The 15,728-nt window shown below is 34.7% G+C and overlaps 1 protein-coding gene across 11 annotated transcripts in view; it reads left to right on the plus strand.

Moving 5' to 3' along the window:
* The window catches only part of LOC131433166 (putative uncharacterized protein DDB_G0277255), a 320,286-nt gene that overhangs the window by 40,443 nt on the left and 264,115 nt on the right, over window positions 1-15,728 (plus strand). Inside the window, exon 3 of one of the 11 annotated variants that reach the window (XM_058600028.1) lies at window positions 1,402-1,450. The exons of the other annotated variants lie outside the window; for them this stretch is intronic. The gene's annotated coding sequence lies outside the window, so the exon portion shown is untranslated. The remainder of the gene's footprint in view (window positions 1-1,401; window positions 1,451-15,728) is intronic. 11 annotated transcript variants of the gene reach the window in all.

Below are 15,728 nucleotides of genomic sequence, written 5' to 3' on the forward strand. Positions count from 1 at the left end.
TCACGAAAGTTGGAGACATTTTTATTTTTCTAGTCACAGTACGTACCGAAAGATCTGCTCTCGTCTACAATATTTGTTTCATCTGAAAGATCAGGATTTACATTGAGACCGCATACAATTTCTTTTCGCACTTGCTCTTCTTTCGACGCCATCTTCGATCTAAAAACTTGTCGTATCACCTAAAATTGATCCTACACAATGATCAGACGCGTTGATGAAGTATTTCCAGAGATTTAGCGGTGTCGGTGTTTTGTCGCGAACAAGCCTTAAAAAGACGTTCTTCGTTTTCACGTCCCCATGTATATAAAAATAGTCAAGATAAAAATTAACAGCATTCTGTGGGAATGACAGATCTTTCGTTTGAATCAATGCTTGTGAAAATTGAGTGCAACTTTTTGAACATATCACTATATAATTCTGAAACCGGAAGCCGAATCTGCATAAAATTATAGTATAGTACTAAATTATAGTATAGTACTATGAATCTCAGTTTGTGAAAATCGGTTCAACTAACTTCATACTGCATATTTTTTACACATACACATAGACTATTTACGATCTCCCCTTCATGCTGTATGGAGAGCTTGAGAAGATTCTCAAAAAAATCGAACGCGGCACGCATTTCGTCCCTGATCTTGGAAATAAGCTTCCTAAATCGATCCATTGTGCTCATCCATAGTTCGTTCTACTTAGGCAGCATGTACGCTTACGACACCACGCTTGGACGATATTTGTCGTGTGGGCCGGTGCGACATCTTGTTGAAAGACTTTATGAGATCCCGAAGTACCGAGCCACAACCTTCTCCGGAATCTCAGTTTCATAGTACGCGGCGTTGATTTTCACGTTTTTCTTCTCAAATTCCTAACCTGCGTACCGTATAAGTATCAGTTTGGCTCTTCTTCGCTGTAGTCTCCGTTACCCCGTGAACCTAGCGTTTATTGTGAGGCCTTTATCTTAGGTCCTTCGTCACGATAGTGTGGGCCGTCCCGCGGTTCATTTTTCGACGAACCCACTCCCTGCTAACGTCCTAACTGAATGCGGCCACCTGGATCTCCTTGGCCGAGCCCGTCTTGTACCAATGGATGGTGGTAAAGAAGTAATTCCCCTTATCAAATTCAAAAAGATGAAATTTGTCCTAAAAAACTAGTTATATATACTTGGAACATTCAGATTATCCATGTGATACCAAAAACTAAAAATAAATAAACGATATACATAAAATAATGCTATAATCTTCTATAATCACTTTAATCTACGGCGAACGAATATTATTTTAATTGAAAAGGGACTATGTTACGGGTCTTATCTTAGAAAATAATGTAGTATATAATGTTACTGCTATGTTGCTGCGTCTTTATGAAGACATTATACTAATAGATGATATGTTTTCCCCTTTTCAGGTAAGCTCCGACTTTAGTCAACATTTATAGATATACTCTTTATAGTGGGGTAAGTCCTCGTAGATAAATTTGCATTGCAAACACGTCTGAAATAATATGAAAGTTTTCGAACAAAACGAAAAAAATATCCTACGAAATCCCTACAAAACAGTTTTGGTGCATGATAATTATAGGTCCAAGCTCGATTCAATGGTGATTTCTTCTCTTCCTGAACGCAAAACTAAAATAATATTGAACAGAATCAGACAACTGGTTCGTATTTTAAGGCCCTCTCCACCCCCGCACTTAACTAGTAAATACACCAAAATCTCGACAGTGCAACAAATCAATATGGATAACAGTTGCGAAAATGAAAACCCCGACCTAAATGCGATTTGCTTTCGTTGCTCTCTGCTGGGTAGGTCCTAACAATGGCGGTGCATTAATATGGCAGAATGGAAGTATATTTACGGGTTTACCCCAAATCAGTGGTTGAATGTTCTATAAAGCATCGTGTTGGCAAATATTTAGTGCATTTCACATTAGTGAAGTAAAATTTGCACAGTAACTAACGTGATTATAGGCTTGTTGTTTTGCTTTCAAACAGCAGCGATTGGAAATAGTTCTACCTTATGTTTTATGCAATGTTCACTCAAAGAGATTTGCGTGGGTATGATTTTCCCTTTAGTACGACCCTTTTATTGATAGCAATTTGGCCGGAGCCACTGCATGGCTTGATAAAACCTGGAATATGTCCATAGCCATATGGACCACGACATATAAAAGAAGTGAAATCATGAGAAGGAATGTACAAATCATTACATATATTGAAGACTGAAAACCTATGAAACTATCTTAGGCTTAGGGCTTAGGCTCAGTTCTCACAACGGTTAGATTGAATCTCAAAATAAGCAACACTTAGTTAAAACTCTGGCGTTTGCTGATATATTTTTTTGAATGCAGCAAGATAATTTACTAATAAGAAACTCACTGAATAATGTAGAAGTTTGTTTAAAAACGTGTGTTGAGAGCTAACCGATTAGTTATTTAGTAGCTTAACGAGCTAATTCTTTTTGCCTTTCTCATATAGATAAGCTATGCAATCACTGTGAAAACCGACTTTACAACCATTCGACTCAGTTCGTCGAGATCACAAAATGTCTCTCTCTCTGTGTGTGTGTGTGTGTGTGTGTGTGTGTGTGTGTGTGTGTGTGTGTGTGTGTGTGTGTGTGTGTGTGTGTGTGTGTGTGTGTGTGTGTGTGTGTGTGTGTGTCAAATAATGTCACTCAATTTTCTCAGAGATGGCTGAACCTATTTTCACAAACTTTCACAATTCAAATAAAAGGTCCCATATAAAGTTTCTGAGTTTCATTTGGATCCGACTTCCGGTTCCGGAATTACAGGGTGATATGTAAAAAAATAGTCACACACGTTTCTTAGAGATAGCTGAACCGATTTTAACAAACTTAGATTCGAGTGAAAGGTCTTATAGCTTCGTACAATTTTCTTGAATTTCATTTGGATCCGACTTCCGGTTCCGGAATTACAAGAAAATATGGGCAAATTTATTTAAAAATGTGCACTCAATTCTCACGGAAATTTCTTAACCGATTTTCACAAACTAAGAAACAAATGAAAGGTCTTGAAATTCTTTAAAATGTTCCCGAATAGTTGATGCAGATTTGTCTTACGGTTCCGGTATTACAGTGCGACTAGTGAAAATTTTTCTATTTCATGAGTCCCGACCTGAACCTTTTTTCATGAGACCCGACCTGAACCTTTTTTCACAAGCGATGGCGAAACGAGGTGCACATTTTTATAAAACTTACTGCTAAATTGATCTGGTTGACAGATCTTGTTAGTTAGTGAATATATAAAACTACTTTGGGACTACTAGTCCCCGATGGATATGTTAGACAAGAGATTTCACGTGTTTTTGTAACAAATGTGAAAATCATTCGTATTACTGCTCGTGAAACTAACTAAAAAACCTGTAAGGATTATGTCTTATCTCGGTTTAATTAACTGACTGTACACTTTGTTCATTTGAACAGTTTCATTTCCGGCTTTCTTTTAACAAATATTACTGCAGTGAAACATATCAAACAAGAAACTTGTTGCACATCATACAAGCAAAGTGCACTTTTACAATTTCACAATCGTTGCGAGAAAAGTTAAGAAATACAATACAAGAACAATGTCTGTTACTTGGGAACTGTTTACAAACTGAAAAGGTAGTCTATACCCAAAGAGAGTTTCTTATTTTATACAAGATTGAAAAAAAACTTCACAGAATCTTCTAGTGATATTTTTGAAAATATAAGTAATATGAGAAAGGTATCATTACACCAATAGGAGGATTAAAAAGGGTTTTTTAATATGTGCTTATTAGACGAGGCATGCAATTTCTTGAGCCCGAACCCGATCCCTACCGAATTAAAAATAAAAATTTTTACCCGCCCTCGATCCGAATCCGAGAATAATTTCTTCCCAAACCCGAGTATGGCATTTTTTCTCTCGACCAAACCTGACCCGAGCCTGTCAAATTCGTTTTTGGGTCTGGTCTCGGGTTCGCATACCCCCGAAACCCGACCTGAACCTGAACCCAACTCACTCCCATTTAAAAATTAAAAATCCCGTGGCCGACCCGAATCCGATAAACATGATTTTTTCTGAACCCGACCATCTTTAAGGTCTAGAACTTATCGTATTTCACATTGATGATGCTGATGATGATCAATGTGATATACACAGGTGGGGCAGACCACATGGCTTGCTTGCGTTGGTAACCAAAAATTTGTAAATAGTTCGGTATGACGACATACATGAAAAATAAACATGCTTTTATTCAATGCCAACTAGTCCGAACGATGTGACGAAAGCAAGCACGTGGTTTTTAGTTTTACTTGGCTTGCTGAAGCAAAATTAACTCACTAACACAAAAGAGTTGTGCTTGCCCCACCTGTTTCTACCACATTGGATGATGATGCACTGATCCAAAATCTCCCATTGGATTTACGTGAAAAATCACATACTTGTTGTAAAAAGCCCACCACATTATATTCATATGCATCATGTAACATTTATATGTTAATTTATAATATTTAATTGAAATCTCGATAACTTTTAAGTGTACAGCATTTACGCCTAATGTGTGAAGCACGTAGGTAGATTTCATGTGTAAAGCAAATATAAATTACGTGATTGTAAACTGTGAAAATTGTTTGAAATAAAAATAGCGGTATGTAACGAAGAAGAGTGCTCGCAGATTTAGGATTAGAACTTGTTTGTTTGAGCTTTTACGTAAGTTTATATGAGCTATCAACAAATAATTCTAAAAATAATTATATTTAACATTTTTAGAATGCTATATAGTTCATACGGTCGGACAACAGCGACTTTTTCGTTTCATGTAGGCCACGGAATGCTATTTTTATATGCTACAGTGTGCCAGTTATTATAAGTATGAATTCAGCTTACATATTCGTTATTAAAAAAATTAGAAAAACTCGTTTTAAATATATGAAGGAAACGTAAAATCATTTTCATTCAATAAACATCAGCCATACTGCCAATAACTCAATAGATAAGCATTTGATTACCCTTGGAAAAATACATGGAAGTTAAATGAAATACAGATAAATAATATATGGATTTCATATAAGACACATGTGATATACTAATAATAGGTAAGTGAAATACACATAAAACATACGTGTTGGCAATATTGATTTTCATTTTGCGGGACACATGGCTGTCATATATGGGAAAAGTAACTATTACTTGAAAAGTATTATGGAAAATAATCATATGTGTTTGCATTTGAATACTAAATTATGTTTATTTTGAGTGTGGTTATTCCTCATACTCCTATAAAGGTAAACAACTAATGGCGTTTTTCATTGAACAACACTGGTGGCGTGGATTGCTCTGGTTTTGCACTTTCGAGCAGAAATCGCAATGAAACACCGTCAGAATGTTGCATTTCTGCTCGAAAGTGCAAAACCAGAGCAATCCACGCCACCAGTGTTTTTCAATGAAAAACGGCATAAGTCTTTCGAGTTTCATTTTGGAATTTTATGAATTAAAGTATTTGCTATTATGTTTGATCGTAGCATCCTCTGGAGTTTGCATGTCTGTTTGTTATTTTGAATGTTGAAGTGTTATATCCATGAGTAGGTACATAGTTGTGAAAGATATGCTCCCGATGAGTTGTGTTAATAATACTGTTGTGTAAGCATGAGCAACGTTGCAACACAATCGACATCTCCCTATGGTCAACACCAAATCAGAGCGTGAAAGCTGGCCTGCAAGTCGAATAATCGTGTAGTCCCCTTGTTTATGCAGCAAAGCGAATAACGAGCACACCGATTCGAACGATGATAACGATAAAAACAATGCTTGCATCAATACCTATACATATGGATGTGTACCTAGCTTTATAGTATCGAGTGCTCAAACTAGTACCGATTTCTCGGTTGAATTAGAAATCACGTCCGATTCGTGTGGTTTTTGCCTATAGCCATCATTTATGACTGAGCAACGAGCCGTCAAAAGTCATAGGATTCACGTGAATGACAATTGGTGTATTTGAAAATGTAACTTGTCTATCCGTCCGTCTATCAAACCTGCATGTCAATCAATTTAATATTTTGTTTCAGAATCCAAAACGGATAGCATTTCGAATATAATAACTCAATTCGTTTTTTTTCAATTAGCTTGCACATATCCAGGATGATTTAATAATGATGTATTTATTTATTTATTTTTTCATTTCCAAAAGAATTCTAAGAACATGTGCCGTTAGCGAGGCCCTTCTGTGCATTTCAACGGTAATCCTTGAATTATCGTTGAACAATCATTACCACATCAATCGCACAAAAAAAATCAAAAACACATTAACACACTGCACTCGCGGCACTACAATGTTGTAATGCTATTATTAAAAATTAACCTTTAAATACATATGTGCATTTTGTTTGTGGTCAAGTTATTATAAGTGAGAGAATAACGAGACAGCTTTCAGTTTTCAAAGTGTAACTTTAAACTTAGAATGGAAGAATGCTAGCCCTTGGCAAGCTATTCATAAACATTTTAGGCTCATGTGATTTGTTTTGATCTACCCGATTCAAGACCCTTCCGAATATTTATAGTTGAGTTTACAGATATTCTAATTTTAGGAATATATGGTTCATCAGTCTGTTGTTTGCGTCATCTATTGTCGAAATTGGAGAACAAATTCCGCTTCGGAATGTAATGCTGAGACTTTGTCTATGCAACACAGAGTTCTGCTCTCGAACCTAGAATCGACGTGTGTGGTGGTTCTTCTAACAATCTTAGAAAAACAGCCATTATTAAAAAACGCGAAACCAGTTTTCTCAGCTACTGCCAGATGAATCTTCAAGAATAATACATCAGTTTATTATTAAAATTTTGCCAAATTAACTGATATTTCTCTTTTGAATCTCCGCTCAACGACAACGAAGAAAACTGTTTTGGTGTTTTGTACACGGATAAAAATCCATTACCGGTACCATGATTAAAAATCATGAAATCGTGAATAATGTCTATCATGAATAATAAGTCATGATTTCATGAGCAAAAGAATTGATATCATGAACAATAACACATCTTCCATGAAAATTTTCATGATATCAATCATTTTGCTCATGAAATTTCATGAGAACGAATGCTTCCTGATTTCATGATAAAAAATCATGGTACTAGCAATAGATTTTTACCCGTGTAACAATGACTGTTTTTCTACGATTGTAAATTGCCACTTAATATATAACATTACTTTTCGAGACCTTGCCATTTTTTCAAGGAGAGCTTTATTCTGAAACATTTAATTAAAAAAAATGAATTGCAATTATTTATACTTTTCAGAAATATCAATTCTGGTGGAATGAAAGAATATCAACATAGATCAAATAGAGCTATTTGAGCGGCACATTTCAATCTTAGGGAAACAGTCATAGCTCAAAAACGCAGAATGGTTTTCCTACGCTATCACTAGAATCTTTGTAAAAAACATCGTGGAATTTACGACAATGCATGAAATTTTTGGGGAATCTTTACCGTATGGGTATTTTCGGAACAGATTTGAAGAGTAGATGCGTATTAACAATGTTAGAGGTTGTTGGAAAACAGTTAAATTTTTGGTACGGATTAAACCAGTAGAAAAACACCATTTTCCGTGGCAAATATGAAAAATTCGCTCCAAAAATACGCAAGGATAAGTGATAACGACATCTGATCTTGGAATGTGAAGCGATCCCTAACTACTTTACTTTTTTATCTACTCACCAAATCCATTCCGGAAATACCTATATTATGAGGGCCTTTTTTGAGAAATGTCGACCTCAATCACCATTTTCCGGCATCTACTTATCAAATTCGTTCTGAAAATATTTATATTGTAAGGGAACATCAATGAACCGGAAGCCGCCATTTTGGATTTCGGAACGACCTCAAACATCGGCATCTTATAAAATAAAATTCAAGAAAAGTTCATGAGACACCAAAATCTTTCATTTGAGTTTGTATAAATCGGTCCGACCACATCTGAAAAAATGAAATGAGTTTTGATAATTTGAACACTATTTCCGGTACTTCCAGAACCGATATAATCGAAATCGTTCGTTTGGTTGGCAACTAACATACAAATTGAAGCAGCTTTGCACCCAATTCAAAAGATTGTTGTTTTCGTTTTTCGTATCGTGAAATTTTAAACAAACTTCATCCTGCAATTCCGGTACCAGAGATCTGATCCGGATGGGACCATAAGACCTAAGTTAGTAAAAAATGGGTTCGCCATCTGTGATAAAATGAAGTGAGTACTTTTTTGAGAGTTTTTGGCCACTCTTTCTGCTCCTCCCGGAACCAAGAGCTGAGATCCGGTATATCTAAAAATTATTTATTTGCCATTAAGTAACCAAACCTGAATAATTCTAGAATTATACGCCTAGATGGAAAAATTTTGCTCGTTTTATTTGCGTCATTTATAAAAAAAACGCTCGAGATAAGAATTTTTTTCTTATCAGACTCTTATTCCGAAACCGAAAGTCGTATCTGGATGAAGCTGAATAGCTTTCTATGGGGTCATAAGACTTATCATTTGAATCTAAGATTGTGGAAATCAGTTCAGCAGTTTCTGAAGAAATTTAGAATTTTTTTGCACGTTTTTCCCCGTTACTCCAGAACCGGTATTTATTTACTTATTACGTCAAGCTAATGTAGACCACATATGAATGGTTTACAATGTTTTCACACATACTACGCATTATTTCTACGACGAAGCTGAGATTTTTTATGATAGTGTGTATTTCTAAAAATAATTTCCTGGTTCATAATTGACCTCTATGTATATAAAATTTTTATAGCTAAAATAATGAAGCTGACTGAATGCGTTGAGAAATATAATGTCACTTATAAAATAAAGCATTGCAAGGTCGTGGCGTTCTTCGAAGTATTTGTATATTGATGAGCATGCAGCGTGCTTCATATGATGGTAGAGGACATGCTGCCCAGTTTAATTTACGAGCATAAAAAAGAAATTGTTTTCCGAAATGATTCAATCCATTCTTCATGAATTTTATTATATCGATTTCATGCTAGGATGCAATATTCCAAAATGGATCTAAAATATGTACTATATAGCTATTTGATTGTATATGGCTCTTGAAAGCTATTGCAGAAGCGTTTGACAAAGCCCATCATACTATTTGCTTTATTGATTATTGTATTGTAATGTTCCACAAATGTGAACTTACAGTTTCACATTTTTCTACAATTTTACATTTTTCTACTATTTGATTCCCTAAATATACGTCTATGAATTGGGTTTCGTTTTTCCTACTGGAAGCTATCGAGTTACAGTTTTTTACATTGAGTTAGAGTAGACTTTCATTTACTGCACCAAACGTGAAATAGATTAGTTTTGTTCTGGAATATTACAGCGTCGTTGATATTTCTTATTCCATTATGAATTTCATGTCGTTTCCATCTATAAACGCTTTTAGATTTTTGAGTATGAAGGAACGGTCGTTTTTATGTAAAATGAAAAGTAAAGGCCCTAGGTGAGAGCCCTGAAGTATGCCAGATGTTACATTAAATGGTTCAAAGTAGTTTGAAAGCGAACTACTTGTACACGATTCGTTAAGTATGATTTGAGCCATTCCAAAAGCCTATGTTCTAAGCCACATTTTTGTAGTTTATATAGAGGTAATGGTATGTCAATCCGGTCGAAATCTTAGATGCAGCCGGTGTAAAAAGTTTCTACATGTTGGTCAGCGTCTATTGCATTCATAGCGGATGTCATAAATTTTAGAAAATTTGTTGTAGTTGAGCGGCCTTAAAAAATCTAATGCTTGTAACTGTTTATTACATTTTTCAGTTGATAAAAAAGTTTTACAATTTTTTCAAATAATTTTGTAATGCATAAGATAGTAGTTTCGAATGATAGGTTTCCACCAGATTTAAAGATTGGTACAAGAAAAGAAGATTTCCATGTTTTAGAAAAAGTACATTTATTAGGTAATAAGTTAAAAAATAGTTGTAGTGGTAGTGTAAGTTCTTCAGCACAATTTTTTAAGAATATTGGTGGTATACTGTCAGGTCCAAGCCCTTTCGAATCGTTTACGTTTTTTAATGATGTCAAAATGTCATGCTCTGATAGATAGTTTACAGAGATGAAGTTGGAAAATACAGGTATGAAAAAAAAGGTATTCACGGTCACGGTCGGTTTTTAAATACGATGATGGAAAAAAAGTGATGATAACAGTTCTTAGTCTAAAACAAAATTCAGTTTTGCGTATGCAAATAAAATATAATAACAAACTAACAGAGTGTAGGCCCTATCATTAAAATTTAAGATTGTGAAAATCGGTTAAGTGATCTTTGAGAAAATCGAGTGATTTTTTTTTATTTTCCTGCACATTTTACCCTGTTACTCTGGAACCGGAAGTTTGGTCCGGATAAAATTCAATAGCACGTTTATTGTTTCACGAGACCTCTCATTTGAATCTAAGTTTATTAAAATCGGTCATCTCCGAGAAAATCGAGTGCATAGCTTTATTACACACACAAACACAATTTGTGATCTCAACAAACTGAGGATTTATTTTTCATATTTAATGAAAAAGTATATCTTAATTATAAAACAAAATGTGTTCGGATACATGAAGCGTTTGTTTTATTTGTAAAATTATAATCGAATCTTTTTCCAAGTACTGTGTTCAAGTTTTCAAGAATGAAACATTTCTGAACTTTTGTGTTTTATAGGTGAGGAGTACAAAACAAACTTCATCGACAATAGATAATAAATCACAATTGAAATACAATTTGAGTCACTGATTATGTTCCAAATGTGTTGTTTCTAAATTATTATGGTGTGCAAAAGACTACCAGAAACGTTTTAGCCATGGAAAAGTTTCACACACCATCGAGTTCATTCACTCGAACAATTTATCTGTCAACAAATTGCCGTTTCGTGGCTGGCTACAATCCATAAGCTTCAGTAAACAGCTTCAATTATCATCAGAACAGAACGACGACAAAAATTTACGGAAATCAAAATTAGGTTTTATTTTACGACAAATCGTATTCCGCATAAAAGGTTGAAGAAATGGGTAAAATTACTAATTGCTTCACTGCTGTATATCGGATTCTAGCATTTTGATTACGGTCACATTCAACCGATCAAAATTCCCAACATATCGATAAGCTGTAAATGTGATAATTAGAGAAGATGTTAATTTGGAAGATGAATTTTTTGTCCGGAACGTATTTTACGACTATCGATTACAGAATAAATCGCATGAAGTGCTCTACCAAAGTGAGAATGAATGCAGTAATCTTCTTCACGTAAAACTGGATTTGTGAAATGAATTGACATTAGCATGATTCATAAATTCATATGCGAAAAGAATTTAGTTTTCAAATTTAACAGTTTTCTTGAATATTCACTCCCACCAGGTCCGAACAACGGACTGTCGTGCTTCTCAAATGAAACGTATTAGTAACCAACCAACTATAAATGTGAAACAAAACCTACCAATCATTCCATCCGTATCAAAACAATGCGGAGACCAATGAATGAGGCCAACAGTCCAAACAGTTCAGCCATCCAGTAGAGGGTAATTTTTTGCCGATCGATGAGATCACTCCATCATTATTACGGAGCTCGTTTTTCCGTCAGCTTCCTCTGGGCAGGCACGTTTCTCTTGGTTTTCGTCGAACTTGGGCTAAGCTAAGAATGAGCGGAGAACGAATCAGAGACCGGAGATTGTTCCACGATTGGCACATCACAGTGACGCGCCTTGAAATGAATGGCAACACAAATGAATGTGCTCTTTTGTTGTGAAATGTCAATAATAAATAAGCACTCCAACGAGTAATGATATCAAGTTGGTAGAACGTAGAAGGTATCGGTCTGCGGTAATACCGAAAATATCAATAATTCGACCTTTATATTCCCTAATTTGCTACTCAAAAGTAAATATATTTGTGAAGGAAGATATTGAGATTTAAAAAGAATAAACTGAGCTTCAATTCTGAAAATTCCGGAAGACTGAATTTAATCTGTACTTTCAAGCTCGACAAATTTCCTAATACTATAATTCAGGAAACAATTTTCTCAGAGATTCGATTTATTAGTTTTAAACAAATAAGTGAAACTTGATTCAGGGATCTCAGCAAACATAATAAAACGTTTATCAAAATGTTATATGGTAACTGGAGTAATGCAAAATTTAAATGTGAAATCTGAAAACTGCTCAACAATCTTTAATTCCTCTTGAATACTCATCGAAATGATTCCAGGAAGAAAAGCTGTGTTTATCGATCAAGCGGTGTACCTGTGAACAAAAGGCTGTCAACTTAATCATCCAGTACCAACCCGGTTATACGGTTACCTCTCCCGAAAAGAATGAGAAATTAATGACCATGTTATGTAATCATGCATTGAAGACCAGGGAACTAAATCACATACTCGCTCCTATTGATGCCCTGAAAGTTTAATACTTGTTTTGAATCCCTGGGAATGAATTCTTACATACGAAATGAACATGTGATCGTATAAATGCCGTGTAATAACTATTTTATGTTTTTTTTTTCTCAAATGCGTGTTTTGAACAAATAGTTTTTGCCTTATTGACCTTTGATCGGAAGTCTGAAGACCATTTGTGTTATATACCATTCGACTCGGTTCGACGAAATTGAAAAACGTAAACGAAAGATTTTTCTATCCACTCAGTTTTCTTGGAAATGGCTGAACCGATTTCAGCAAGGTAAGGCAAAAAAACGTCAAAATTGTTCAAAATTTGCCTCCAAACTGTTTTTTTAGTAAGTTATGTTAGTTGCTGACCAAACAAATTTTCTTGCATTTACTGAAGAGTCAATGGCAAGTGTTTTATATAAGAAGAAATTCCCTTCTTTATCTTCGTTCTATAATTTTAGTACTTGTTACGGACGGGACCGGATCGACTAAATGCCTTTGGACATAATAATGTCACTTCGTTTGTGCAGTGATGAGGACGGATATAACGTGATGGATATTTCGATGGCTTCCTCGCCAGCCTTCGTGGGATCGAATCCCAACTCTGAACAGATGGTTAAAAGTTTTTCAAAGCTTAGATGCGATTAACTACAAGGTTAAAGCCTCTTTAACCCGAAACAAACATAAACAACATTTGCAGAGTATAGAGCGCAATATTATTCTAAGAAACAATTTGTGTCCGATGGAGGGTAAAGAGTTATAATCAGTGGTGGTAAATTGCGAACCGAACGCCGATGCTTCTGCAAATTTACTCAAAAATGTGCACCGAGCGTAAGCATGCGATAGGTTCGAAAACTATTCTCTCGGTTAATGCGAAGATGTTCTGTGCTCGGTGTTCGGCGAAGCAATCTGATTCGAACCGTTCGGTTGGCGGACCATCGGCGAGGGCCGAGTAAACTGCGTTCGATACGATGGTTTGTTGATTTCAATTCTCGCATCCTGGTTTTGAAATTATCAATGCACACGTGATCAGCACAAAAAAAAAGTTTTGTTCGATTGATAAATCGATCAATAGCAATTCAAATGGTATTATTTTGGACATTATCAGTATGCGTAGGGTGGCTCGATATGGAAAATAGAAAGTTTTGGATCTTTTGCAAATTTTATGGTTTTGGTTATAGAATCTATAACAATAAGATTTGAATATTTTGGAACATTTCAGCAACCGTAGAGTAGCTCAATATGAAAAGGGATTTTTTTTTACTCTTGAAAATTCGATGTTTAATAAACTGGTGAGTCAATAGCAAAGAAAATTGGGTAATTTCAGGTATTTTCAACGAGCGTATTTAAATTTGATGTTCTATTGATTGTTGAATCAATAGCAGTTCAACTTGGATAATTTTAGACATTTTCAGAGAGCGTAGAGTGGCGAAATTTGAAAATTTGGATTTTTTTTACTAATTCGATGATTTATTGAATAGTAAAAAATCTTTGGAAATTATCTGCCACCGTAGGGTTTTTCTATTTGAAAAATTGTAAAATTTTTGACTAATACCAATTCGATGGTTTGTTGATTGTTGGATCAATAGCAATTCGAATTAAATAATTTTGGACATTTTCGGTGAGTGTAGGATGGCGCAATATGAAAACTTGTAAATATTTTGACTTTTGCTGATAAAATGTTTCATTTAATAGTGAATTAATAACAATTACAAATTGATCATTTTTTAGATTTTCAGGGACCATAGGATGGTTCTATCTGTATAATGGTAAAGTTTTTGACTAATGTCAATTCGATGCTCTATTGATTGATGAATTAATAGCAGTTCAAATAAGATGATTTTCATGATGATGATAAGAACATTTTCAGCGATCGTAGGGGGGTTTAATATAAAAATTTGAAAATATTTTGATTTTTGGTATTTTAATGTTCAATAGATGAGCGAATCAGTAGCAGGTAGAATTGGATAATTTTGGACGTTTCTAGCGAGCGAGCGACGTTTGTTAATTTTGGATATTCTCAGCGAGCGCTGGATGGCCTCATATAGAAATTGTAATTTTTAAACTATTTGCAATTTCATACCAGCGGTAAAGCGGGAACCGAGCACCAATGCTTTATACATATTTGTTTAGAAATGTTTTCCTAGCAAAAATATGCAAAAGCTGTTCATTCGGTTTATTGTAAAGTTCGCTTGCTATTCGGCGGAGCAATATGTACCAAACCATTCAGTTGGTAGACCATCGGCGAAGGTCAATTGAGCTCTATTCGATGCGTAGTTTTATTATTTATGGTTCGATGAAATGTCTACCTACAGCATCAAAACTAAATTCTATTTCAGTTGATGTTCAAAGCAATAGCGCGTTAAAAATTACAAAATCACAGGCACTTCGACGATTTGCATGTTTAAATTCGATGGTTCACCACCACTACTATTTATATATTAATCAACACAGCATCCGATTTGGAAAAATAGTTCACAATTTCTCATATAAAGCTACCTTACCACCGAATTAAAATTCTAATATTCCAATTGCTATCTATTAAACATTGAATTAGCAAAAGGTAAATTATTCCCAAATTTTTAGGTATATTAAGCCATTCCACGCCCACAAGATATGTATAAAATTATTCTATTCGAATTCAATTCATTCATCAATCAATAAAGCATCGGATCTGCAAATTCAAATACTAACATTTTTAAAATAGCACCACACAACGCTCGCTGTAAATTGGAAATCCTATTGGAACTGCTATTGATTCTCCAATTAATAGGCCATTGAATCGACATTAGTAAAAAAATTTAAAATTTTCCAAATAGCACCACCCTACGTTCGTCGAAAATGTCCAAAATTATCAAATTTACATTGCTCTTGATTCACTATTAAATGGAACATGAAATCAGTAAAAGTCTAAATATATGCAAATTTTCATATTGCACCACCCTACGCTCGATAAAAATGTACAAAATTATTTCCAGAATCAACAGACCATCAAATTAGTCTAAGATACAATTTTTGTCGATTTTTTCAAATAGAACCACCCTACGGTCGCTGAAAATGTCCAAATTTGTTAAATTTTAATTGCTTTTGAATCAATATTTAATAAAACATCAAATCAGTAAAAAAAAAAATTTACAAATTTTCATATTGCGCCACCCCCGCTCACTGAAAATGTAAAAAATTATCCAATTCGAACTGCTATTGTAAATGCTCAAAATTACTCAATTTTAATTGCTATTGACTCACCAATTTATTCAATATCGAATTTGCAAATGTTAAAACATTTTCAATTTATCATATTGAGCCACCCTACGCTCGCTGGAAATGTACAAAATTACCATACTCTGCT

This window comes from Malaya genurostris, chromosome 2 (assembly GCF_030247185.1).
Source record: "Malaya genurostris strain Urasoe2022 chromosome 2, Malgen_1.1, whole genome shotgun sequence".
In the NCBI taxonomy this organism is placed as follows: Eukaryota; Metazoa; Arthropoda; class Insecta; order Diptera; family Culicidae; genus Malaya; species Malaya genurostris.